General features: G+C 33.8%; 1 protein-coding gene and 1 long non-coding RNA gene across 2 annotated transcripts in view; one reads left to right on the top strand and one right to left on the bottom strand.

The window, feature by feature from the left end:
- The first annotated feature begins 2,775 nt into the window (after positions 1 to 2,775).
- The window catches only part of LOC117690337 (uncharacterized), a 73,439-nt gene continuing 60,904 nt past the window's right edge, over positions 2,776 to 15,310 (top strand). Inside the window, exon 1 of the mRNA XM_066069048.1 lies at positions 2,776 to 2,848. The gene's annotated coding sequence lies outside the window, so the exon portion shown is untranslated. The remainder of the gene's footprint in view (positions 2,849 to 15,310) is intronic.
- Positions 4,452 to 9,909, bottom strand: LOC136271060 (uncharacterized). The gene is made up of 3 exons (XR_010708853.1): positions 9,656 to 9,909; positions 9,009 to 9,200; positions 4,452 to 6,076 (listed from the first exon to the last, which is right to left on the bottom strand). It is a non-coding gene; the product is annotated as an uncharacterized lncRNA (long non-coding RNA).

The raw sequence follows: 15,310 nt of genomic DNA, 5'->3' as shown, positions 1-15,310 counted from the left end.
GTCATCATAGCTGCTGTGTCAACAACTGCTGTAGTTTGATGACCCTGAACAACAATGGGAATCTCCAAGGTTAAACCTTTAGAGTTATCGTTAAGGTTAATTCTAGGATCCTGACCTATGTCTTCGGTAACCAGTCTACGGTCAGCTAGGCTGGTTGGACAGAGTTTAAATCTTGTACCATTTTTGGAGAGTTTGTAGGGCCCTGAGGTTTGTTAGTAGTTGATCTAAATGGACTACCAGCAGGAGATCGTGGATTTGATCTGAGAGGAGACAATGACCTGCTGAAAGATTGATATGGTTTAGTGTTCTGTGCGTTTTGCCTGTCATAGAATCTGTAAGGACTAGGTGATCTGGGCCTTGATTGAAATTGCTGTGTATTGTTTGAAAACCTATTCACTGGCAACCTTTCATCTATTGTTTCTTTCATGCAAAACACCATATCTGTTAATTTTGTAATTTTTTCTTCTAACTGTTCAATTTTTTTCTGTTGAATTGAAAATTTGTTTTCACCATGATCAGTGTCGGTGTGTTGTTCTGATGGGGCAAAAGAGACTTGTCTATGATAGTATGCCTTGCTACTACCGTACACTGCCTGTTGATTTGCAATTGATGCTTTAATTAGATCTAAGGCTTCATGAATATTTTTTGGATTTTTTTCCATCACCGACCTAGCAGCCTCTTTATCTCTACAACCCCTCAAAAAATTTTCTGTAGAAATTTGGTCTATTGCTTTTCTACCCGATTCACTATATCCATCGATTGTGATAAAGTGAACCCTCTGTGCAAACTCTTGTAACCTTTCATCCTCATGTTGTCTGATGTACTGAAGTTTCCTTCTGGCAGAAATCGGATTGTCTTTGGTGTTGAATCTTCTGCTCATTTCTTTTTTGATGTCTCTATACTTATCTAACTTTAGTTTACACACATATTCCAATGCCAACCCCTCTAAACAACTCAATAATTTGTCTGATTTTTTCCTCTTTCCCCATTCATGCCTCTCGGCCAATCTCTCAAATTGTGTGATAAAAGTGTCCCAACTAATTTTTCCATCCCCACTAAATGTACTCATTTTTGATGTTGGGCTGCGACTTTTGTGTTTGTGTCTTCTGTGTTTGGGTTCACGCATGTCACTGTCTGAACTAATACTGCTAGATGAAGACCTTGAGGATGATTGATCTGAATCTGAAGAACTATAATGTCTCGTGTGTCTATATGTTTTTCTTCCCCTTGTATTTTCATGATCCATTTGTTGTGTTGATGCAATTTTGTCTTTGAATGTGCCTAATCTTGGGGTGTAAATTCCATCTGATGGAATCGCATCTAACAGTTTCTTTTGTTTCAAATGTTCTTCTAACTCGTGCTCTGCTTTCAATCTTCTCTCTCTCTCTCTAGCTGAATTTCTGCCCCTTGTCTCTCTAATTTCACATTCAGTGCTTTCTCACACCTGTCACCCTGACCATCTGAATCTAATAAATCCCCTGAACCAAAAGAAACTAATCCATTTCTCTCCCACTCTAACCATTTCCTTTTTGGGATGTTTGTGTATTTACCTAACACATTAGGTTCAACTGTTGCACAATTTTTTCTAACCTTAATAATGTCGTCAACGTCATGGTGAGTTATCGGTAATTTCGATAATTCAAATTCTGAAGCAGTTTGGAGATGTATTGTGCCCATTGTTAAAGAACACAGAACTTTGAAAACATGAAAGAGGGAAAAAAATTGAGGGACCAAAAAGAAAAACGAAATGATTAGTTTAACTTGTTGTGTAAACAACCGTCAAACTATATTTAATAAACGAAAAAAAAATCCTAATAAAGAACGAGAAAAAAAAACCCCCGATCTTTGTGTTGTATTTTTGAATTTAGCGCCAAAATGGGAAAGTACGGGAAAATACGTAACTAAAGTAAAATATTGTAAATTTCAGTGACCTAATTTTTATCCTCGTCGCCAATGTTATATTTGTGACTATATATATCTATACTAAAGCTTACCAAAAGGTCAGCAGTAGATGGCCCAGGTCCTCAATCCTAGAAATACGTGTGAACGTCTCCAGGACAAGGGAATAAAGGCGCTGATTAGTGTTCAGTTTAATTGATTTCTATTGTTAAGTTGCACCGAGCCCGACGTAAATACCACAATACCTTTTAATTAAAATGAATGAAAATGAGCTGATCTTTCAAATAAGGGACACCAAAGGGATAGATAGTCTTTCACCCATTACACTCATAGATTCCGACTCCTTTACCGGATAAGTTTCGTTGACGAAGATCAAGAGTAAGGTCATTCCTTATTCTAAAAATCGGACGGAAGACCTCTTCGTTGCTCGCAACGAGATCGTGTCTAGTTATTATTATTATTGTTACTAATATGTTAAATTAAGGGAAAAATACTCAGTCTGTATCTAATTCATTTTAAAGGTAACAAGCGTGGAAATCGTGTAAAGATGGTTGATAAGTTTATAGTGGTATGTGGTCATTTAATAAAAGTGTAGACTATTAAAATCTACTTTATAATTACAAACTGTTTTAATTTTTAAAATAATTATTCATTGAGGCAATCTTTATCCGAAATACTAAGAAACCATGGACTTTTATGCATATGTACATGTAGATATAAATTCAATATATATATTTTTGAAATGGAAAATCATATTTCACACTTTGATATCGAATGTATTTTTAATGTATTTTTAATGTATATTTAATGTATTTTTAACGTGTAAATTATTGAATCCAATCCGACAACATTCGAACAAATGTGTATGTAAATAAGATATAAACGAGTGAAGACTCTCAGGATAGCACGATTGATTTTTATGATTACCGTTGGATAAAACTTTTTAGAGGTAAACTACACAATTATATATTTATGCATATCGTCGCAGATAATTAGATAAACAATAAAGAAACGTAAGTAATAAAAGAACTCTTGTAACCCTTTTTAAGGTTTTTGTGGCGTATTTTTTGTAAAAAAAAGAAAAAAAAACATTAATAAGACCTGATTATGTGCTTCATTACTTTAATTAAAGATATAACTTTCAGATAAATTACGCTGCATAAGTCAATCGCATAACAAATATACGAGAAAAATACCCATATATTCTATCATTTTACGTGCCTTAAAAAAATACAAAAGATTTTAATAACCCCGCCTTAAATGGGTCACGTGATCTCCATCTTGGTCTATAAACATCAATGGCGAAGACGAGAAAGAAGGATAGACCGTTAAGTTTGACAGGTTTGCATTTGGCAAGGGAAGAAAAAAGAAACAGACTGACAAGGATACGAACAATGGAACATCGTTATCGGCGACCATATAGATTTACGTAATAGGAATTTAAGCCGAATTGAGCTTAATTAAGTTTCCATCATGAAGTTGTAAAGGATTTGCTGTAGACAGTTAGGTTCGTGTTTCATGTGTTTCGTGTCTTTACTTTAAAAGGTATTAACCAAATTGTCAAATGGATTTCCGTCTAGAGAAAGTTTTAAATGAAGAAAAAATAAACAGTCTCAGTAGAAGCATCTCTCAGGGAGAGGGGTATTTACTCCGTTTACCGTGTCGATGATGCAAAAAATTGTGTTTTGCCTTTATTACACAACATTTACAATCGATATCGTTCTACATGATTAATATCGGAAAAAATTGCTTCGAGTATAATAAGATATTTATCTTATTTTAGACATTAAAATGTGATTCTAAATTTAAACAAACTGTTCTTCCATCGTAGGTTTTTCCGCTCTCATGCGCTGCGAGGGGCGTTATAAATGGCGGATTACAATACTATTCATTAGATGTGTAGCAAAGAATAGAAACAAACAATCAAAGATGGGACGTTCTATGAGCCTAGAGTTGATGAAAATCATGCAAAGTAACTCAATCTCATGTCAAAAATTATACTCCAAATACGCCACATATACCTTTAAGTTATTTTTTATTATATATATATATATATATATATATATATATATATATATATATATATATATATATATGTATCTTCAATAAATCCTTTTTCTTGGTACCGGGGATGAATAAACACAAAGAATAAGTCCAAAATGAGTAAAGTTAATCCACACAATTATTAAATAATAAAAAATAACAGAAAGCCGATTCAAAACTCTACCAGTTTCATTATAATCTTCAGGATTTTTTTAATTTTTTATAAACTCCTGAAGATTATAATGAAACCGGTAAAGTTTTGAATCGGCTTTCTGTTATTTTTTATTATATATATATATATATATATATATATATATATATATATATATATATATATATATATATATATATATATATATATATAACTGTTTCTATTAAGAAAGAGGATTTTCTATTCGTGTCCTCTTTTTTTCAGTGCAAAATGAAAAATGAACGTAATGCAATAACAGAAATGAACATGAATTTTATTCATTTTTGTTGTTGAACACAACATAAATTCGTGTACCCGCCATCTTTTTCACACAAAAGCACATTTTACAGTACCTTTAAACCTTCATATTCCACAATAACAGTCAAAACATTGGTGACTCCACCAACTTATTTCATCGAATATCTCACTTACAAATAAACTTGGTGGGTCCACCAATGATAAAATATTGGCGATTCTATTTTTTTAAACAGCATCAAATATCTCATTCACACAGGGCCCTGGTGGTTCCACCAAAATTCAATTGTGAATTTGTCCGTAAACAGTTTTGTATTTCATTCAAAGATTTGGTGAACCCACCAACAGAGCAATGAAAGCAACACATGTTATCAAACATTTCCGTTTTAATGAAACCTTAATTGGTGATTCCACTTAAATACAAATATGCAATAATCGTTTTGTCTTATACTTTACTGATTAAATTTGGTGAACTCAGACTTTCCTTATCCAAATATTTGGTGGATCCACCAAAATGAAATTATACAAACAAATATAGAGTACAAAGTTGGTGCATTCGCCAAAAGTTTCTAAACATTCATCGATGGCACTAAATAAACAGAAACACCACAATACATGTCAGTTTATATACAAAACAAGAAAGTTGGTGAAGCCACCAAAGAGATTGACAAAATTCAAAATACCCCTACTTTGTGGATCCACCAGATATCAAGTTATACGAATTATTAAAAAAACAGATTACAAAGTTGGTGGACTCACCAAAGAAACCCTCGGCCGGTAACAATTAGTTTATTGCTGCTGTTGAATACATAATTGGTGGGCCCACCAATATGAATGCTATGTTCAGTTTACATAAAAGATCAGAAAGTTTGTGAATCCACCAGAAAGATCAACATATCATCATAACTCATAATTGCCTTTAGATTTACAAAACCATCAAAAAGGGAAAAAAGTGTAGAAAGAAATTTCAAAGAATATTGAAATATCATGAAGTATTTTTGAATTACAGTCGTGAAACATTTTATTACTGTCTTTAAACAAAGGGTTTACTTGTAACTTTTTTCATCAACCATGATCACGTTTTGTATTGTGTCTGCACGTATTTTCTCTTTTTTCATTTTTCATGAAGAGTTGACTAATTAGAAAACATTTGACATATTTCCTGCGCATGTGCGAAACAATGTCTCTATCTAATCACAGCATTGTTCCTTACTGTTGTTATATAGCTTAGTTTTTTTTCACAGATGATTTGCAGTAATCAATATGACAACTTATTGACCATTTCCAATCAGTCAAGTGGATTAAACTTCTTTCTTCCAAAATGCAGTTAAAGATAAATGGGAAAAGTTTTGGCATTCCTCTTATGCTACGAATTTTGCGACACTTTAACCATGTTTCTTTACCTCCTTTGGGTTTCTTGTTACATGTAGGAGAGTCATCCATCCTTATGTAGAACGTTTTCACTATCTAATCGTTGTTTGTAATCTTGTAGTGAAGTGGTCGAGTAAATTTTCTCAATTCACACATACTATTTTGCATCAGGGTGTTAATGTCATAATTAAATTAATAATCATGTTGACGTTAAGAAGTAGCTCAATGGGATCATCGAACGTTCCGGCATCATTTACTCCTCAGTTTTTTAGCCTCGTTGCTGAATCATACATCCTCATGTGCACAAGAAAATGGCACCTGAAAATACATATTTTTTTCAATCTTTTTAATTAGATCTTCGATAAAGGCAACAAATCTATGTTTCCTATATCAAAAGTGATGATGCATTTCTATCCTTACAAATGAATACATTTTGCCAATAAAATAATGAAGTAACTGCTTACACCTTCAACGGACACCAGGAGTGTGGGGGATTTTTTCTTCTTCTCGAAAACAGTCTTTTATATGATACATTTAATTTGGGACGGTGATAAAACTCAATAGCGACAATTAACCTGAAGAACAAAATCTAGAAGAGATACGTCCCACTAATCATCCCCTTCCCCGTCTGTACTCAATGTCCTAATGCATGTACAGCTGTATATTTATGCGATTATGGGTTCATATTTGATACAATAGATATTGCAAAAACGGTAATATTTTCAGCTGCATCATTAAACTGCATATTGAACAGTGGAAAGCCGGAAAAGTTTGTATTTTTCCCGTCAGATGCAACAAAAAAAATCTAAGCAACATACATGTACATCAGCTAAATACAATTATATATGATCAATTTCAATTAAGTTTTTAAGCATTGTCAACTCCTCAGAATATCACACCAGTTGCTACTTCATTCTATTTTTAAAACATAAGTCAAGGTAAAGAAATAAGGAAAAATTCGTACACAGTGTAATGTACAAAAAATCTTGATGAACACACAAATCCCCTTAATGTTTATCATCTAGTATATCAAATACGTATCATTTGTTAAACATGGATTTTATTTTACTACTTCCATCCCATAATTTACATGTTAACTGCCTGTGAATTCATTTTACTATTTATAAAAGAAGTTGTTGTTAATTGAATAATTAAGATATTTTGGGTAAATCAATAAAATCTTACTTTCAATTCAACTGCGGTCAATTTGGATACAGATGACTTAAATAATCAGAATACATAGAGACTGTCAAGAATATTTTTTCCTTAACTAACGCAAATCAGCATAAACCTAATTAATATAGTACAAACAGATTCTTTATCAGTTGTTATCAATTTTTCGATGAAAATCAAATCTTGAATAGGACACAATTTTATAATGTAAAAACTTTTACAAACAGCTGATGCATTAATTAAAATTTAGTGTTTAACTTTATACATCAAAATGTCGCAAAGTTTGATTCATAAAAAGCAATTTGAAATGCAATTTCATTGTTTTGTGTACACGTCATATTTATTTTCTGTTATAAAAAAACTAAGCTGGGGAAACAACGTTTTTATTTACATGAGGCCACACGACCTAAACGATTATATGATGACTTTAGCCATGCTGTGAAATTGGAGATTTTTTCGAAGCTATATTTATACCTTATATCCCAACCTTTTTCGTATGTCACAAAATTTGCAAAAAATATGAAAATTTTGTAACTTCTTGTATTATCGTCAGCCATTTTCTGCGATTAAAAAAAAACTAGGCAGTAGCATTCGAATTTGAATATAATTGTTGCGAAAAAGCGAGTATTTGATTATCGCAAAAATGACCAGATATACATTATTTTCGTGATTATCCCCCAGCACAAATTTCAACAATTAACAATCGTTATGAAGTTCAAATTGGTCGTCTGCATAAATAATATTATTTCTTTTCTAGTCCAGCTAATTTTAATTATTCTAATTTAAGTTTGTGACTTAAGTTAATATTAAGAAGTATCTAAATCAATGTTCAACATCAACTTGAATTTAGATGAACTAATGAGATAATGCGCAGTGTGTATCTTGGCTGAGCTGGGCAAGGCACGTAAATAACACGAATAAGGATAAGATAAAAGTCCGATATTTGTTTGGATGACAAAAATTAATTTCTCATTTCGACAGATTATTAATTTAGTTAATAGACAGGTAGTTATTTAAGGGTTTTTTTTTTACTTACTTACTATAAGGACATTGTATACTACAAGTTCTAAAATATTTTTTTATTGCAACTTTCATATAATTGAACATATGTTATTTCATTTATTTGATTTTCAACAGGGATTTGTCTTGTATATTTGGTATTTTTACAGACAAAAAATGAATATCGCTGCGCACAAAACTTGATCAGTATAATGCATACAAAATCAGTACTCTGTTTTGCATCAGAGCCCTGGGAGATTGTACATTCATGTTGTTAAATTCTAAATTTCATTAATACTTCAAGTGACCTTGAATTATTTAACATGTGATCATTATCTGTCATACATTATTGTAGAATATGGGATCCTCAGTGACGTTGAGATTTATACATTAATGCAGTTTTTTGTATATAAACTTTACATAAATAACATTTCTCTGTATGGCAATACTATTTAAATGATAGAGAACAGTGGTCATACGTAAATAGAAAGAGCTATTTTCACTTAATCCATACAACGGTTTTGTCAGTATCCCAACTACATGTACATGTTTTTGTTATATAAACAAGACACTTAATTTGTGGGGGAGGGGGGGAGGGGGCATTTTAAATTTTGATTCGAGATCCATGTTTTATGAATCAAAATATGAAAAACAAATATTGCAAATAATATTTGCAATTCATTTCTTTCATAAATATAAGCAAAGCATTCTACCGTAAAAGACATCAACATCAAAACATGTGTTATAATCTTAGAAGCAAATATATCAATATAAATACCGGTATGCATCACATTGAACTAAATGTGTGCTCTTTTCGAATTTGCGAAAATGTTCTGAATTTTCATGTAAGCCTGTACTAAACGTTTTTCTTAGTTAATGAAAATCAAACCTTTCTACATATACTTGTGTTTCTTTGACAGACCTTTGAAGACTACGACGAATTTATCTAGCTCGAAGTTCTGTAGCTTCATGTCCCAATATTGATGCAATATTGTGATTTTTTAAAAGGAAGACTATACAAATAATCTTTACTATATAAAAGGATATATTTATAAACGTTTAGTGTATGACAACCTACCTTCGGGTAATGCTTTTGAATGGATCCTTTCAGCCAGTAAATACATTAACAGGCGCTTGAATATTAGTATTGTGACATCTGATTCAAACGTAGGATTATGATCACAGCAACTTCCGAGTCCGAGCGTGTAGCCTTTTACGTGGTGTTCGAGAAAATCACGGCACATTACGGAGGAGGCTTTGTAAGAGTCTTCTAAACGGAAAAAAAGGAACATTAGAATAATTTGACAGTGTCTTAACATGGTCAATGCAGACAAATCGCCGATAGAAATGCCGAGATTACCACCAATGTTATTGAGATATTTTTTCCTAAAAATGCACTGCATGAAATAGAAATTCGAAATTTAACCATAGAGTTATTTGCCAACAGGCATGATAGGTTTTTGAAGCCTTCCGATGTTCTGACACAATCGGATTGTTCTCGGCATGACCCGCTATCCAAAAGAGAAACGTCAAAAGTAATCTTCACAATCGTCTGTTCCTTGACCCATTTTTTCAGCGTCCACATCGTTAGTATTAATGTAGGGAATTCTTAAGATTATGTTCTTATTGGTTCGAAAAAAAAGCAAAATATTCGTAACGTAAAATTTGTACTCAAACTAGTCTATTTTCTCTTTATATTTTAACTTCAACAATTTAAAAACGTACCTTTGACTTAGGATTTTTCTCCTCCTCATCCATGATTTACGTGCAGTATTCAAATAAGTTGTTTGTATCCTCGAAATGCAAAGCTTGTAAACATCTGAAACAATTCTATAGCGCAGACCGACCTGTTTATGCAAATACAAAAACGACACAGCATGGCTCCACAGCAACCGTTCTTCACTAATTAGGCCGCACCTTAGACCACTCACTCAGTCTAGATTTATTTCCCAATGAACAACAGACGTGTCTTCTTTCGATATGTGACATGCTCAATGATCTATCAAAGTCTCTCTCTCTCTCTCTCTCTCTCTCTCTCTCTCTCTCTCTCTCTCTCTCTCTCTCTCTCTCTCTCTCTCTCTCTCTCATTTTATTCAAGTGTTTTGGTAAACGGAAGAGATGTTACTTTATATCACACACTTTTATATGAGAGAGATAGAAAGAGAGAGAGAGACGGACAGGTACATTTACATGTAGGCCAATAAACGGACAAATAGACACTGTTTGTAATTTGTAAGCATACAGCCATAAGAGAAGTCATGCCATTTGATTCACGGGTTTGTAAAACTTTGCAAGCCTAACAGGGTTGTTCACATAATATTTCTTATTAATATCAAAAACTAACTCACAATGTTATACAAGGATTGTCCCAAAATTGCGTAGATAAGTAGGTTATTCACTTAATAATGAAATAAAAAATAAAAAGTTAAAATCAGCATAAAGAAATGAATATCGTGACGAAAAGTACTTTTCAAATTAAATGATAAAGAAATTAAAAAGAGGATAAAACTTGTTCATGCTCATTTTTTTCACCCATAAAAAATTATTTCATTGCGTAGTAAAATGGCGACGTCAGCGTTTGAGGCGACGCAAAAATATCAACTTTTGTAATGATCTTTAAACAGATCTTAAGGCGATATAAAAGTATATAAAATTTACATAACTGCTTAGAAATGAAATTTGTGATCAAATAGTCAAGCAACAAAGAAAGTCGTCATACGAGTAAGATGACATCATGTGCATGGAAAAAAACTCAAGCGATAGACAGACGTTATACAATAGTTATTGATGCAGGCATGTTTGTAAACGAGACATCGTAAATATGCATGTGGGGAACATGTTCAAGGAAAATGTTTTTCTGATGTTGTTAAAAAATAAAACGATTACTGTAAGTTTTCCCCATGTAAGGGGAGGATGTGAGGATATGTATCATAAAGCTTCCGTGAATAATATGACTTACACGTTTATAATTGATCTGAAGTATAAGCCTAATAATTGTAAGGATGTAATCTCTCTCTCTCTCTCTCTCTCTCTCTCTCTCTATCTATATCTCTCTCTCTCTCAAAGCGGTAATTGTCGTTGTGGATCACCCGAAGATGCTTACCATTTTTTCTTCAAATGCAAAAACTATACAATCGCTAGAAATAATTTTTTTCTTAATCTGCTACAACTAGATCATTTTCGTATAATTAATACTCATCTTTTATTATGGGGCGATGAGTCATTATCCATTGATATTAACAAGCAGTTATTCTCATTAATTCAATTGTACATCAACGAAACTGGTAGATTTGTTTAATATAGTTTATGTGCATGTTTCTTATTTTCGTATACAACACTTATTTTCATTTATCGTAATAATAATTCTATATCATGCAAGAACAGTAAAAACTGTTGTAAGTTTTGTATAATTTTTCTATTTAATGGTAAAGACCTAGTAAGTTGTCAGAACTTGTGTCCAAACCATTTGTATATGTATTTTATATATATGTATACAATAAAATATGTTCAAATCTCTCTCTCTCTCTCTCTCTCTCTCTCTCTCTCTCTCTCTCTCTCTCTCTAAAAACAATAAATAAGCAAAAGTACGTGCAGTATTGTTGATCCTGGCGGTGATTTAGAGGAACAACGATTCCTCTATATATGGAAGGTCTGTCGGCATACCTATGTCAGATGGTACCGACGATGACCAGGGAATAGGCAGAGGCTTTACGAATTAAACATGGTTTACGGTTGGAAGTCTGTCATTTGTTCACAGAGTCAACACAGTCCGTGATTTTATAGAAGAAAACATTTTTATTGATTCCTGAAATATTCACTTTTCTCCATCTCGTAGGCCACTAAGAAATCTTTTTTTTTGAAGTCTCAATGGTTATCGCGTGAGCGCAAACCATTTTCTACATTGTAACAATTGTAATTCTTAATTGAACAGCAATAATTATTGCAATCTCCGAAATTTGATGAATGATTCAAAACAGAAACAATTTCCATATCAAAAGAATGTCAAGATACTTGAAATCGAAGACGCCCCTTATTGACCACTCTTTCTGAATTATAAAGCTTTACTTACTAGACAAATATCTACCTATTTGTTTTTTCTTTTTTTTTTATCTCACCCAAAACTTACAGATTTTGATATGTCTATATAATGATCTTACGACATGTAGATGCCTCATTTCAATTCATTCTCTCTCTCTCTCTCTCTCTCTCTCTCTCTCTCTCTCTCTCTCTCTCTCTCTCTCTCTCTCTCTCTCTCTCTCTCTCTCTCTCTGGATGATGGTTAACCCTAGCCCAGACCGACAATGCAGACACAGGGAAATCGCTTCTGTCTTCTGCTTGGTCCCCCCCCCCTCCGATTTTGATGAGTGCCAATTTTGTAGTGGAGAATTTCATCAGGGAAAGTGCGATTTCTCCATTTCACGGGGAATGCCCCTGCTTGATACATGTTCGTGTATCTTCCCACCGAGCGCCGGGTATTGTCATTTCGTCCGAAGGGTCTGTGGATCCTTGCTGCGAGTAAGTCATCGCTTCGAGCACCGGAGCAGACTTGCCGGACCATAGACGCAAAGCCTCTGCGGACAGGCCATTCTTCCCTGTCTGCCGCCATATCCGTAGCGCCGGCTCGGACAAGACAAGCATCACCATAGAGCCTATGCGGAATCGGGCGTCAACGGGTACATTCTGTGTTCGCTTCGGAAGCGGTCTACCGCATCCGGAGCCGGGCCCAAAACAGCACTGTCTTTGTGTTTCCGGTCCGTCCAGACTGAAGCAAACTTTCCCAGAGTCAGGATTAGGGTGAGGGTTAAATTGATTTGCTAAATCTGAACAAATTTTTTTTCAAGGTTAAAAATAATTACATTAAGTTATTCACGTTCGCTAAATTCTTTTCATTCAATTACAATTTATTGTACACAACCAATATTTTTATCATAGTAAAACACATATACATGTATATACACTGATGTATCCACATGTGTAACACCTGCCCGCGTGTGAGGGATTTTTATCATAGTAAAACACATATACATGTATATACACTGATGTATCCACATGTGTAACACCTGCCCGCGTGTGAGGGATGGGGTATCTGGCTTTGGTGTGAATAAATGCAACAAGGGTTTGCAATTTACCCATTTACATGAGGCCATGAAGTCAGATGAAATATACACATGTATATCCAAAGATTTTTGTGTGTGAATATTTTGTTTTATTACTTACCGAACTTTATCATGTTTAATTATATTTCAGAGAGAGAGAGAGAGAGAGAGAGAGAGAGAGAGAGAGAGAGAGAGAGAGAGAGAGAGAGAGAAGAGAGAGAGAGAGACGCTCAACTTCGTTTCTATATGAGGAAGTTCAACGATGCACATGACACTATTTTAACGAACGGGAAATATACTAAGCTGGTGAACAAAAATTGGGTTTTCTCACTTGTCATCTTTTTGCATGTTGTTCAAAGGGGGTTAATTTGCTACATGTGCCTGTACATGTTTATTTATATTTTACAGTGGTATTTACTTTGCTTCCATAGTCTGTACTACATTTATTATCAATTTGTCATTTTTCACACGTTACATGTACATATACATGTAGTTGTTTGTTTGAAAAATTGTTGAAACTTTTAACATCAGCCGGAATCGGACAGTCGTCCGGATATCACCGATCTGAATTAAAATTTATCTCAGATCTATGATAAATGATGAAGCGCTAATTGGATTTTACTTGGTGAATTAACATTTGGAGGACCACCATTCGATCGAGTGTCAATCGGGTTTTAGTACAACCTGATCGATCGAGTTGTACAGTGGTCCTAATTGGTGGCGCTGCATGTAATTTTAAGTCGATAATCGTTCCAAATAAATCCTTTCTGCACTGGGCATTACTAGCAAATGTTAAAGAAATTCCGAACGGATTATTGGTGCAGATATGTGTACCGGGTATACAATTCACGCCCATTCCGGTCAAGCGATTTCCCTTAACCTCAACTTACATGTTCATGTATCAGGACCTAGGCTAGCATGCAGTTCCAACCACAATTACAGTGCGTAGTTTTCAGCGCCGGTGTGCTCTAGGTCGTTAAGTGTAGATGCAAATGTAATTGACGGCATTACAGCGCACGCAACTTTTTTTATTGAAAAGAGGGATATTTTTGCAGAAAAAAATGGATCCTGTGCTTTATGTAGAAATGAAATCAAATGACACTGAGATTTCCAGCGACTTCCTGAAATCCTTTTGACATGTATGCCAGATTTAAAAGCAATTGTAAAGAAGTTTCGAGAAATAATCCTGATCCTGATAATGAAATTTTTGCACTTGAATTGATTCCCAATGACCTATTTTTTGTAAAGGACAGTATCCACAAACAGAACCTATTAAAAAAGTGAATGTTTCCACAGCAGCAAAGAGTACCGAGGATATGATTCATAGCAATTTACAAAAGAGAAGAAAAATTTATGATTAAGACGCCCGTCTCCATCATTAACAGAAATGTAGCATAGTTTTAAAAGTGTGTGGGGGGGGGGGGGACAGACTCATCAACAAAATCTTGACAAGCACCCCCCCCCCCCAAAAAAAAAAAACGGATGGAAAAAAGTAAAAAGACACCTTTCCATAATCATTAAAATCCCAATCCGTGGATTTTACTGTTCATTTCCTTATTTTCAATTTTATTTTTTACTTGGTCCCAAAATTCTATTTTTTATATGTAAATTTAAGAAAAATCATTGATGCGACAAAAACGCCCCCCCCCCCCCATACTAAGTCCCTGCATTAAAACTAGATGATATCCCGCACAAGCTCGAATATTGCATGTATCACTTACACATTGATATGATGAAATGCTTAATATCTCAATTTCTTGAATATTTAGTTAATGTTGTACGTATCGTGTTTTTTGTTAATAACTTTCTTAACCTTTTCCTTAAAATTAAAATAAAATTAACGCAATTGCAAAATGAAAAGTTATAGGAGAGGATAGGGTTGACAAATCTAAACTCATGATTAACGTAATGTACGTGGCCATAATTATTTTTATGCAGCTGACTGAAAAAAATATTTTTTTTTATATCAAACCAGTAAGTGGGTATATATTTTGTGCATTGTATCTCAAAATTTTGTGATTTAGGTCCCTTTTATTTTTATCATTCACCCAAATAAGAATTTCAAATAAAATACTGTTTTGAAAAAAAATTTAGGATAGGGGTCACCCTCTCCCCATCAACTTTCCCGTTTTGTGCATAAATAATTTATCCATGTGCATAAAGACGTATCTACACCATTTGTTTATTGTTTACAAATTATGCATAAGGTGGACAACCAATCCGTCTCGCGGTACATATTTTCATAGCGCGGGGAGGGGGGGGGGGGTACAGTCCCTGAAACTTT

This window comes from Magallana gigas, chromosome 8 (genome assembly GCF_963853765.1).
Source record: "Magallana gigas chromosome 8, xbMagGiga1.1, whole genome shotgun sequence".
Classification (NCBI taxonomy): domain Eukaryota; kingdom Metazoa; phylum Mollusca; class Bivalvia; order Ostreida; family Ostreidae; genus Magallana; species Magallana gigas.
This window is presented reverse-complemented; position numbering and strand designations above follow the sequence as displayed.